Here is a 14,498-nt window from a genome sequence, read left to right on the forward strand (position 1 = left end):
ACAATGTGCAGGTTTGTTACATATGTATCCACGTGCCTTGTTGGTATACTGCACCCATTAACTCGTCATTTACATTAGGTATCTCTCCTAATGCTATCCCTCACCCCTCTCCCCACCCCACAACAGGCCCTGGTCTGTGATGTTCCCCTTCCTGTGTCCAAGTGTTCTCATTGTTCAATTCCTACCAATGAGTGAGAACATGCAGTGTTTGGTTTTGTGTCCTTGTGATAGTTTGTGGAGAATGATGGTTTCCAGCTTCATACATGTCCCTACAAAGGGCATGAACTCATCCTTTTTTATGGCTGCATAGTATTCCATGGTGTATATGTGCCACATTTTCTTAATCCAGTCTACCAATGATGGACATTTGGGTTGGTTCCAAGTCTTTGCTATTGTGAATAGTGCCGCAGTGAACATACATCTGCATGTGTCTTTATAGCAGCATGATTTATAATCCTTTGGGTATATACCCAGCAATAGGATGGCTGGGTCAAATGGTATTTCTAGTTTTAGATTCTTGAGGAATCGCCACACTGTCTTCCACAATGCTTGAACTAGTTTACAGTTCCACGAACAGTGTAAAAGTGTTCCTATTTCTCCACATCTTCTCCAGCGCCTGTTGTTTCCTGACTTTTTAATGATTGCCGTTCTAACTGGTGTGAGATGCTATCTCATTGTGGTTTTGATTTGAATTTCTCTGATGGCCAGTGATAATCAGCATTTTTTCATGTGTCTGTTGGCTGCATAAATATCTTCTTTTGAGAAGTGTCTATTCATATCTTTTGCCCACTTTTTGATGGGGTTGTTTGTTTTTTTCTCGTAAACTTGTTTGAGTTCTTTGTAGAGTCTGGATAATAGCCCTTTGTCACATGAGAAGATTGTAAAAATTTTCTCCCGTTCTGTAGGTTACCTGTTCACTCTGATGGTAGTTTCTTTTGCTGTGCAGAAGTTCTTATGTTTAATTAGATTTCATTTGTCAATTTTGGCTTTTGTTGTCATTGCTTTTGGTATTTTAGACATGAAGTTCTTGCCCATGCCTATGCCTTAAATGGTATTGCCTAGGTTTTCTTCTAGGGTTTTTATGGTTTTAGGTCTAACATTTCAGTCTTTAATCCATCTTGAATTAATTTTTGTATGAGATGTAAGGAAAGGATCCAGTTTCAGCTTTCTACATATGGCTATCAAGTTTTCCCAGCACCATTTATTAAATGGGGAATCCTTTCCCCATTTCTTGTTTTTGTCAGGTTTGTCAAAGATCAGATGGTTGTAGATGTGTGGTATTATTTCTGAGATAGAGAAACAAAAATCCCTTCAAAAAATCAATGAATCCAGGAGCCGGCTTTTTGAAAAGATCAACAAAATTGATAGATTGCTAGCAAAACTAATAAAGAAGAAAAGAAAGAAGAATCAAATAGATGCAATAAAAAATGATAAAGGAGATATCACCACCGATCCCACAGAAATACAAACCACCATCACAGAATACTGTAAATATCTCTCTGCAAATAAACTAGAAAATCTAGAAGAAATGGATAAATTCCTGGACACATACACCCTCCCAAGACTAAACCAGGAAGAAGTTGAATCCCTGAATAGACCAATAACAGGCTCTGAAATTGAGGCAATAATTAATAGCCTACCAACCAAAAAAAGTCCAGGACCAGATGGATTCACAGCCGAATTCTACCACAGGTACAAGAAGGAGCTAGTACCATCCCTTCTGAAACTATTCCAATCAATAGAAAAAGAGGAAATCCTCCCTAACTCATTTTATGAAACCAGCATCATCCTGATACCAAAGCCTGGCAGAGACACAACAAAAAAAGAGAATTTTAGACCAATATCCCTGATGAACATCAATGCAAAAATCCTCAATAAAATACTAGCAAATGAAATCCAGCAACATGTCAAAAAGCTTATCCACCACGATGAAGTGGGCTTCATCCCTGGGATGCAAGGCTGGTTCAACATACGCAAATCAATAAATATAATCCAGCATATAAACAGAACCAAAGACAAAAACTACATGATTACCTCAATAGATGCAGAAAAGGCCTTTGACAAAATTCAACAGCCCTTCATGCTAAAAACTCTCAATAAATTAGGTATTGATGGGACATATCTCAAAATAATAAGAGCTATTTATGACAAACCCACAGTCAATATCATACTGAATGTGCAAAAAACAGAAGCATTCCCTTTGAAAACTGGCAAAGACAGGGATGCCCTCTCTCACCACTCCTATTCAACATAATGTTGGAAGTTCTGGCCAGGGCAATCAGGCAGGAGAAAGAAATAAAAGGTATTCAATTAGGAAAGAGGAAGTCAAATTGTCTCTGTTTGCAGATGACATGATTGTATGTTTAGAAAACCCCATCATCTCAGCCCAAAATCTCCTTAACCTGATAAGCAACTTCAGCAAAGTCTCTGGATACAAAATCAATATGCAAAAATCACAAGCATTCCTATACACCAATAACAGACAAACAGAGAGCCAAATCATGAGTGAACTCCCATTCACAATTGCTTCAAAGAGAATAAAATACCTAGGAATCCAACTTACAAGGGATGTGAAGGACATCTTCAAGGAGAACTACAAACCACTGCTCAATGAAATAAAAGAGGACACAAACAAATGGAAGAACATTCCATGCTCATGGATAGGAATCATCAATATTGTGAAAATGGCCATACTCCCCAATTTATAGATTTATAGATTCAATGCCATCCCCATCAAGCTACCAATGACTTTCTTCAAAGAATTGGAAAAAACGACTTTAAAGTTCATATGGAACCAAAAAAGAGCCCACATTGCCAAGACAATCCTAAGCCAAAAGAACAAAGCTGGAGTCATCATGCTACCTGACTTCAAACTATACTGCAAGGCTACAATAACCAAAGTAGCATGGTACTGGTACCAAAACGGATATAGACCAATGGAACAGAACATGATTATATATTCTACTGTTGATAGCATGTGAGTTGTTTCCAGTTTGAGACTATTATGAACAAGGTTACTGCAAAGATTTATATATATACATACACACAAAGATAGATAGATAGAGATAGATAGATAGATAGATAGATAGATAGATAGATAGATAGACAGAGATAGATAGATAGATAGATAGATAGATAGATAGATAGATAATAGATAAATGGAAAGATGATTGATAGATAGATAGATAGATAGATAGATAGATAGAGCATGCAAAAAAGTTTCCCTAAGGTGTATGACTAAGAGTCAAAGAGCTAGCTCATCAGGTCTGCATATCATCAACTTTATTGGAAACAATGCGAATGTCAGTTAAGAGGCAAATTGATAAAGAAAGTATAGTAAATACATACAATGGAATAATACTCATCAATAAAAAGAAACGAACTATTGATTGATGCAACAACATAGATGAATTTCAAATATTCAGGCTACATAAAAGAAGTCAGATAAAAAAAAATAAATTTGGTTTTGTTTTTTGTCCTTTTTCTTTCCAACATGGCAGATTTGAGGCATCGTTAACATGCTTCTTCCACTTGGAAAACCAAAATTGTGTGTAGAAATTCATACCATGAACTTTCTTCCAAAAAGCAACACAGATACTTAACAGGAAAACTGAAACAAATCAAAGACTCTTTGAAAGAAGTGGCAGGCTGCAGCCTACACCTGAGCCAGGTGGAGTTTTCAGAGTGTGAGAAGTCACAGAGTGTGGTAAGGGGAGAGACTGCCTCTGGGAAGTAAAGTCCGACTGCGAAACCTGGCAATCAAGGTGATGGGGGAAGGCCTTAACCATACCCAGGTCTGGAGCTGATTTAGTGAGCAGTGGGAAGTATATGAGAAGGAATAGCATCAAGACGTGCTTTGCGTGCACACCCAGTCTCCAGAGGGGACAGAGAGAAGCTATTTCTGATTTTACCTCACAGGGGACCTTGTGGAAGTCGGCCAGCTAACTCAAGTGGCAGTCAGGTTGAAAGAAGCTCCCAACTGAGATTTGCAATATAATCTCAAGTGGAGATCAATCCCCTCAGCTAGAACCAAGGGGTGAGCGGGAAGTGTGCTGTAGCTACAGGCACAGGAGCTGGTTGTCCCTGCTTCACAGGCTGACTGAAAAGGCACGGCCTGAGAGCCATGGTTTCTATCTCTCTGTGTTACAGTAGGTGGGTAGTCAGACACGAGCAGGAAAAGAGAGGACTCCCTCAACTTACCATGAATGTCAGGAGACCATCAAGTGATGGTCCAGCAGCTGTCACACTGCCTCTCTTAAATGATGATTGATTGCAGCAAGCGCCATGGAGAGGCAGTTTTCTAGTAGATAAAAACACCTAAAATTGATCATCAGCAGCTTCCTATAAGATCTCAGGAACTGGGCAAGTGGGCTCAGGCATGCTCATTAAGAGGCAAAATGGTGGAAAATGACTTTCCAGGAGCATACCACCAAAAAATAGAAAAAAGCCTCAGGTGAACATGCATATAACTCCAGTAAACACACTACACATGCTCACCTCCCAAGCACATTCACCCTAAGGGAAGAATGAAGGGGAAGGGGCACAAGACACTGAAAGTAGGGCAGCATATAAAATCCTAGGTTCAAGTTTAAACAGGGCACTTGACCTCCAAGATGCCCACTTGGGTCTCTTCCAAGAGTACTTTCCTTGCTTTCCTGCTCTAAAGCTTTTTAATAAACTCCACTCCTGCTCTGAAACTTGCCTCGGTCTCATTCTGCCTTATGCCCCTCAGTTGAACTCTTTCTTCTAAGGAAGCAAGAATTGAGGTTGTTGTAGATCTATACAGATTCACCACTGGTAACTCAAATAATTTCTGCCTCTAACATATTTTGGTGCTGTGACTTGGGTACCTTCTGCTGCTAACACCTAGGGAAAGCTTATGACCTGAGGCAGCTTTGAGTTCTGAGTGCAGACTTCCTGGAACCTAGCCAGCTACTGCTAGTGAAACACTGCAGGTGGAAGACTTGCCTTGCTACGTGGGGCTTACTGTTGCCTGCTACTCCCAACTCCCCACGTGTATTCTTCTGTGCATCAGGGGCAGCTGCACTCCTCCCTAGAACATTACCCCACTAACCAGAAAACTGCCTAATGATCCCTACTGGGGCCACTGCTTGCACGTGAAAAGCCAGAGCATAGGACTTTCCTGACTCAGCCCCAACCTGGCTTGCCCCTCCAACCTGCTCTGGTAGCTTCGCACAAAAGACAGAAACTTTTGGGAGCTCTAAGACCCCACACATTGCCTGAGACACCAGAGTACATCCCTTGGGTAACATAAGGGAAGCATGGATACCATTGCTACCAACGCAGCTCTTTTGCAAGTGCCACCTCCTGGCTGGAAGCCAACTGACACAGTCCCGTATGACATTTGCAGGTAGAATAGCACAGTGCCCAGGAAAGAGAAAACTTGTGAGTGAACCCAGCTATCAGGAGTGCCTGCATCGCCTTGGCTAATCAGGAGGTCCTGAGTCTGTCTACATTACCAGTTCATTACTATTACAGCTGTCACTTGAGAAAGATGATCCACTAAGGCTATTAACAAGGAATCTCACCAAGTCTATGGCAATCCCTTGCCACCCCCATCAGAGCTGGAGCTAGTAGCTGCCACTGGGAGACTTGAGGACAGTTCACATCACTACACCCCTTGCAGACATTCCGCAACATCAGCCTGGAGTGCAGCAGCCTCCCAGGGTAGCTAGACCCAGAGGAGTAGCAGCATTCACAGTAGTCTGACCGGCAGGGACTCCTGCTCCTAGGGAAAGGGAGAATGTGCCACATTAAGATAACATCCTGTGAGACCAAAGAATCCAGACAGCAGGATTTGAGTCCCAGAACTTTGCACTTGTGGGAAGTTTCTTTCAGCAGAGGCACAGGTGCAGTGATGGGCTCAGCTTTACCCCAACAGTCAGGCAGCCCTGTGCTCATGAAGGGCCTTGGAGAAGGGGACTCTTCTCCCTCACCCACCCCTGAAGACACATTTGGAGCTTCTCCCACAGGAGCTTGGCATGGGCACACCTGTAGACAGCCTTTCTGGAACACTTCAGGATGACTGCACCCCCACAGGTGGAGTGCCCTCCAGGTTCAGGCTTGCACGAGGGGTAGAATCAATCTCTCTCTATGTGGAACATCAGCATTCCTGCAGATGAAAAGAGATGCCTGTCTGATCTGAATAACTGGAACACTGGGTCAGGAGTATGAATAGGAGGCAGATCATTTTCCTGCTGCCTTGGCAGGGTGGCTGAGGTAGCTCCCTCGCTTCCCCCATGAAAAGACCTCAGTGTGTTTCACTGAGAGCTACCCCAGACACCTCTCTCAAGAATGGGACCCCTGTCTACCATTGGGTATTGCATTTATCCACTTGGTTTATCCAAGGCTGGTTTTCACTCACGGATACCTCCCCTACTGACCTGAAGCCTGAACTGGTCAATCCAGTAAACAAAATACTGAGGAAAATAAATAAATAAGAGCACACCACTGGGAAACAGGAAAAACATCAAGAGACCTCTGCCATTTCAACCCCACAGGAGACAGTGAATCTGCTCACATACAGAGCACATTGCTACTACAACCATCATTTAGGTACGCCATCATAGAAAGACTGTCTAAAACTAGGGAGCTCATGCAGAGTTATCACTGTTGAAAGCACTCAGAGCCAAATTAGGTTACCAAAAAATCATTATAGTCACATCCTCAAGGGGTGGGGGAAAGTATCTGGTTAACAATAAATATGATGACTGGAACAGTACCTCATATCTCAGTAGTAATGTTGAATGTGAATGTTCTATATGCTCCACTTAAAGGATATAGATTGAAAAAATGGATTTTAAAAATTACAAGCCAAATATCTGCTGTCTTCAAGAGACTCAACTAACATGTAAGGATTCTTATAGACTCAAGGTAAAGGGGTGGAGGTAGATATTTTACACAATGAAAACCAAAAATGAACAAGAATAGCTGTTCTTAGGTCAACTAAAACAACTTCAAAGCAACAAAAGTTTAAAAAAAAAAAAGACAAAGAATATCATTACATAATGATAAAAGGATCAGTCTAAAAAGAAGATATTATAACCTTAAATATATATCCCCCTAACACTGGAGCTCCTAGATTTATAAAACAGTTACTGATAGACCTGAGAAAAAAGATAGCAGCACAATAATAGAGGACGACTTCAATACTCCATTGTCAGTACTAGAAAGATCATCAAGGAAGTCAATGAAGAAACACGGGATTTAAACTGCACTCTAGAACAAATGAACCTAAGAGATATTTACTGAATATTCTACTCAAGCAATGCAGACCATGCATTCTTCTTGTCAGCACAAGAAACATTACCCAAAATGGGTCATACAATAAGCCACAAAACAAGTCTTAATAAATTTTTAAAAATCAAAATTATATCAAGTGGCCGGGCGCGGTGGCTCAAGCCTGTAATCCCAGCACTTTGGGAGGCCGAGACGGGCGGATCACGAGGTCAGGAGATCGAGACCATCCTGGCTAACACGGTGAAACCCCGTCTCTACTAAAAAGTACAAAAAACTAGCCGGGCGAGGTGGCGGGCGCCTGTAGTCCCAGCTACTCCGGAGGCTGAGGCAGGAGAATGGCGTAAACCCGGGAGGAGGAGCTTGCGGTGAGCAGAGATCCGGCCACTGCACTCCAGCCTGGGTGACAGAGCCAGACTCCGTCTCAAAAAAAAAAAAAAAAAACAAACAAACAAACAAAAAAAAACTAGCCGGGCGATGTGGCAGGCACCTGTAGTCCCAACTACTCGGGAGGCTAAGGCAGGAGAATGGCGTAAACCCGGGAGGCGGAGCTTGCAGTGAGCTGAGATCCGGCTCCAGCCCCTGCACTCCAGCCTGGGCGACAGAGCGAGACTCCATTTCAAAAAAAAAAAAAAAAAATTATATCAAGTATCTTCTCAGACCACTGTGGAATAAAAGTAGAAATCAATTCCAAAAGGAAACTCAAAACTATACAAATACATGGTAATTAGACAATCTGCTCCTGTGTGATGTTAGGATTAAAACCGAAATCGAGATGCAAATTTAAAAATTATTTAAAATACATAAACATTGTGACAGAAGTTATCAAAACCTCTGAGATACTGCAAAAGCAGCTAAGAGGAAAGTTTAGAGTGCGAAAAGCCTGCATCAAAAAGTCTGAAAGATCACAAACTGACAACTTAATGTCACACCCCAAGGAACTACAGAAACAAGAACAAATCAAACCCAAAACTAGCAGTATAAAAGAAATAACAAAAATCAGAGCAGAGCTAATGAAATTGAAACCAAAAAATTACAAAAGACCAATGAAACTGAAACCTGGTTTTTTGAAAAGATAAAATTGATAAAATATTAACTAGATTAACCAAAAAAGAAGAGAGAAAATTCAAATGAACTTAACTAGAAAAGAAAATGGAGACATTACAAACAATGCGACAGAAATACGAAAGATCATTTGAGACTACTATGAGCACCTCTATGAACTCAAATGAGAAAATCTAGAGGAAATAGATAACTTCTTGGAAACATAAAACTCTTCTAGCTTGAACAAGGAAAAAATAGAAATCCTGAAGAGACCAATAACAAGCAGTCAGATTGAATCAGTCATTTAAAAAATTGCCAACAAAAACCGAGCCCAAAGCCACACGAATTAACAGCCATACTCTACCAGATCTTCAAAAAAGAGTTACTGCAAATCCTACTGAAACTATTTCATAAGATTGAGAAAGATCAAATCCTCTCTAACTCATTCTATGAAGCCAGTATCACCCTAATACTAATATCAGGAAAGGACATTTAAAAAAAACTACAGAGCAAAAAACAAAAAAAGAGTACATTCTGTGTGATTCTACTCACATAAAGTCTAAAGTCAACAATTAAGTAGACCCATAGAGTATTAGACTTACTCACTAACATTATTATGAGTAGGTCAACTACTCATAATAATAAGTAGACTTACTCATTATTGTGAGCACGTCTCACAATAATATTAATAATCAGTAATGTCGACCCAATAGAATTAGATTATATCGTATTAGCAATGTCAACAATCAGTAGCTGTTGACCCATACAGCATTAGACCTACTCACTGACATTAGAATAATGGGTCAATGTTACTGAGTAGGTCTAACACTTTAAACCTACTCCAGTGTCAACAATTAAGTTGACCCATACAGAAAGTATTAAACCTACTCACTAACGTTACAATAATAAAATAACACCAGACTATAAGATTTTTGGCAATACTCCAGTTATTTCTGGTGTTTTATAACAGTGATTAATTGAGCCTTGATGAGCTCATAAGAGGATTCTGAGTTGGTTGTACTTAGGCTTGGAAGAAGATTACATTATGGGACCAAATCTAGTCAAAGAGAATTAGTTTATTGACTGCTGGCTTTTTTTTTTTTTTTTTTTTTTTTTTTTTTTTTTTTTTGTCATTTCACATGAGAGAAGAGGCTACATATCTGAGGATAACCTTAGCTTAAGGAAGCCATTATCCCTGAAAGGTCTTTATCTTTTACATACAGCTACTCATGCAGGCGCTCCCTCCCCTTCCTACTCTCTGAGGAAGCTACACTTCATCAATACTGTTTCCTCGTTATTCAATAACATGTACTTGGTCTGCTCCAGAATTTTTGAACGGATTCTCTTTTAACTTGAATTCTGTATTCGTTACAAAGAAAATTGACCAACAGTCAACTCCCCCAGGTAACCCTAAAACTGGCTGTTAAACCTTCCTTTCTGAAAACTTGTCAATATATCATTACTGCCTATTCCTAAGACATTTTCTTATAATTCTTATTAAAGTAACTTCAACAATGCTTAATAGACAAAAACAGAAGTACTAAAAATTAAAACAGAAGGTCACCAAGATCTGCATCATCAAATACAGAGTTGGAATTCCTTCAGCAAAATAAGTTTACCAAGAACATACAACGAACAATGTTTTTATTTTTCTTAATAGATGGACTATTTTATGTTTTTATTCACAATTGCATATTTTATAGATGTTGATAGAGGCATTCAACTGCATGTATACTTTTCCAAAATTAAATTTGCTTCTTCCTCTGGACAGTTAGCTTCCACAGGTAATTAATCAAATGGGAGATCATTGCATTGTGAAAGTTCATTATCTATGAAAGCTTTATTTTCATTTACATCTGTAAATGAGTCTATATATCCTTTATTGCACCAAACAGTTATGGTAGGAAATTTAAATAATGCTGAGCATGCTACACATCCATAATACTACTGTGTCACTTTACTACCCATCCCAGTAAATATTCCATTTTCTGCATGCTATTTATTTTCCTGTAACTGGGATTGTTACCAGAGGCCACTGCTCAGTAAATTCTAGGTACCGTCTGGTCTGAGAGAAAAACATATGCCAGCCTTTACAGAATAAGGTTTTACTGATAAAGGCTTTTAAGTAGCATCTGTTTCACATAAAGAGTAAATGGTGTTGATCCTTAAGCTGTCCAATCTCAACCAATTTCACCATAAAGAATATGGCTTTCATTTAAAGTTGGGTACTCTGGTTATAAGAAATTAGCAGTAAAGACTGTATTCCCAGTAATAGCTTGCCATAGTAGGTCAGCACTTGTGTTTCCACAGCCTAAGTCTCTAGTTTACCCAGCCCCACTGTTTCTCTCTCTCCCTCCCTCCCTCCTTTCCTTCCTACCTTCTTTAATTCCTTCCTTCCTCTTTTCCTTCCTTTCTTCTTTTCTTCCCCTCTTTCTTCCTTCCTTCTTTGCTTTCTTTTTAAATTTCAAATAGTTTTATTGTCTAACTGACCTACCTAGCACAGGCAAGCTTCCTAAGAAAGAATTCCTTTTAGTGACCATGAGTTAAAATTCCTTCTCATAGAAATGAACCTCCAGAAAAGCCATCTACACTTGATTACCACATCAAATTTAGTTCCCAAGGATCCCAAATCCCTCTTAGTATGTTGGAGCTGGTTTAAGTTAGTACCTTAAGTATAGTTGCTACTAACTCTTTATGCTGTGAGTGCTGTTCAAGTATATATTTGGCTCCCAAAATACTGATCCTCCAGAAGATTGTCAGTTGAACATGACTCCTAGACGCAGTTCAGTTTAACATGCATCAGACTGCCCATACTCATTCTTGTCAAAGTTTCAAAGGCAAATCCATCAGTGATATTTGATCATCATATCAAGCAATAGTTTACTCTCTTGGACCCCACTCCAATGTCCTAAATGTTCTATTTGTTTAATATTTCTTCCACATTCACATGTGATTTATTCAAAAGAGCAAAGGGAATTCCAGCCTATTAGAAATGCAGTGGTGACACATTTTTCTTCATAGCCATACCCAGTTGAGAGTCAAAATACATCCAGTTCGGCTTAAGGGTAAGATTTTTCTCCAGGCTACAACAGAACCAATACGATAAATGTAACCAACGAAATCAGATTCAAAGGAAAATTTCTACCAGTTAATATAAAGGTAGGTCATTGAGGATAATTGATGTCTTTTCAGTAAATAACCTAAACAGAGTTCTTGGCCCAATCTTGTAGCTTGACCTCAGTGCCATTCTCCTTTCCAGTGGGAGAAAATTTTAGGATCTTCTTTCTGAGCTGGCAATTACTTGGGATTACAGAATAGAGAAACAGCTAAGAGTGATTTTTCTCTTGTTCTGAGATACTCTCTTAGGAAAAAAGTGATGTGTTCATTCCCAGCATCATTACACATTTTATGCATACCCTTCTCATCTGCCACAATCCCCCATTTGCTTTCCATTTGTTACCTATTTATTACCAGATTTTACTCCTTGGGTGTGTCTCTACTGCTTACCTCATAAGGCGAACAGCTGGAATAGCCCTGCCAGGCCTTCCCCAGGAAGAAGAACTATAAATATAAGTAGTGATGGGACCACTCCATTTGTAGGCAATGGAGCAGCACTTACAGCCAGTCCTACTTTATACATGAGATGGAGTCACTATCAAGTCCATTGTTCCTTACCAGGATGCAAGTCAAATTCACAGGGATTGAAATAGTATCCTGAGTGGTGATGCCTCCCTATGCTGGGATATGCTATTATAGCCCAAACCTGATACACCTTGATCTGGCAAGATAAAATAAATTTTTTGTTGGAAAGATAAAGTTGTGCAAGTGCATCATCAATCTTCTCTGTATCCCTACAACCATTTATCAGAATCCTTCCCAGTGGTTTTTCAGCTTTAAATTCACCCAATCCAGCCAGCTATCCTTCATGTCCTCATCATCACCAGTTTTTATCAACAGATACTTTAATTGCCCATTCCAGTTAGTTTTACGGGGAGTGGGAAAATCAAATATTTTTAATTAGCTACTTGGCTTTTACTTTTTTAACACAGATACACAAGAGAATCATGCAATGCTGTCAGCATCTAATACAATCCTGGGCCAGCACACTCCTTTCCAACTGGTCTTATGATGGCAGGACCTTTCCATCTTGCCTTCATTATTTTCTATGACCCCTGTATAATCTGCAAAATAAAGAAACATACCATTCTTTCTTTGGTATGACTTTTTTTGTTGGACTACCACTGCTGGGTATGCCTCCTTTCTGAGCTCTGGTTATTTGCCTTTATTGACTATGATCATCACCATGTCACCCACCCCAGCAGTGGAAAGTCTGTTCAGTTGCCCTTTGATTCCCTTCACAGACATGATACAGAGATTTTTGGTTCCTGTGTTATCAACACAATTGATCATGGCTCTTATAGGAAAACCCAGGGAATTCCAGCATTTCACACGGGAGGACCTACCACATCCTTGCTTAGACATCTTGAATGTTGAGAAAAGGCAGAATGACTCACTTCAGTTCTTGATCAAACTGTTGCTATATTGGTAATGCAGAATTTGATAAGTCCATATGATGCTGAGTCTCTTAGCTCGGTTTTGATCATAGGCAACATGATGTGTATACTCTGATTTGAGGAAATATAACCTAGGAAACTGAGCTTATTCACATTCTGTTGTTCTGCATCTTAAATAGTGTCCTAGGCCAGGGATCCCCATCCCCCAAGCCACAGACCAGTATGAGTTTGTGGCCTGTTAGGGACCAGACCACACAGCAGTAGGTGAGCGAGGGAAGCTTCGTCTGTATTTACAGCTGCTGCCCATTGCTCACATACTGCCTGAGCTCTGCCTCCAGTCAGATCAGCGGTGAAATTAGATTTTCACAGGAATGTGAACCCTATTGTGAACTGCGTGTATAAGGGATCTAGATTGTGCCCTCCTTATGAGAATCCAATGTCTAATAATCCATCACTGTCACACATCACCCCACGATAGGACTGTCTAATTGCAGCAAAACAAGCTCAGGATTCCCACTGATTATACACTATGGTGAGTTGTATAAGGATTTCATTATATATTATAATGTAATAATAACAGCAATAAAGTGCACAATAAATGTAATGTGCTTGAATCATCCCAAAACCACCTGACCCAGCGCTGGTCTGTGGAAAAATTGTCTTCCATGAAACCAATCCCTGGTGCCAAAAATGTTGGGGACCACTGTCCTAAGACATTGCTGCACCCAAAGTATAAGCAAAGTCAAAGCCCAACATTCATTTATTCTAGTCGGAACCCAGTTGAAGACACCTGGGGCTACTAGTAAGGTTTCTATGTAGTCTACCTGTGGTTCTTTGCTTTCAAAGAATCTTACCAAAAGCCATCTTTTAGAAATTCTCTATTAGCATTCTGAACACTGTGTTACTACATTAGCAGTTTCCATAAAGGAGTATGTCATGATTCCAACCAATGTTTATAGCTTGAAAGACAATGTCTCTGTTTATTTCATGTCCCCAAATAGAGACATCCAAGGAATGGACCAGTATATCAGTCTTTGTATTCTAATCCCTTATGAACCAGTGACTAGGCTTTATCTGGTGGCCATTAACATGATCCATTTGAATTCTTCCACAGAATTACTACAGATTTTCATAATTTAATTCTCCTCACAATGTATTTTTAATTGACTGATCATGTGGATCTCATATGCACTAAGTGCAAGGGCATTAACCACATCATAAATCAAAGTAGCAAGCATTACCTCAGATGCGTCAAAATTGTCCTATTCTGTCAGATATACTGCCTTCAATTTTGTCCATTTTATGGACCTAACTTTGCCTTTAACTAAGGTTTACCATCAGCAGGGTAACACTCAGAACAGTAGATACCCTGGCTAATAACTAGGCTGGTGCATAGAGAGGACTTCTGAGATGCCTGCTGGTGAAGTTCTGTTTCTTTTTTTTTTTTTTTTTTTAGATGGTTTCTTATCTGAGTGCTAGTTTCTCAGGTTTGTTAAGTTTATAAAAATGCATCAAGCCATATACATGAATCATACACCTTTTATGTTTATACTGTATTTTAATAAAAAGCTTTTTAAAAGTAATTGCTAATAATTTTAGATTTTCTAATAAGACTTGAATTAAGATGGCTTAAGATTATCAAGGATGCTAACCTGAAAGAATGATAGCAACACATAAAGGAAG

Source organism: Chlorocebus sabaeus, chromosome 20, assembly GCF_047675955.1.
Source record: "Chlorocebus sabaeus isolate Y175 chromosome 20, mChlSab1.0.hap1, whole genome shotgun sequence".
NCBI classification, from domain to species: domain Eukaryota; kingdom Metazoa; phylum Chordata; class Mammalia; order Primates; family Cercopithecidae; genus Chlorocebus; species Chlorocebus sabaeus.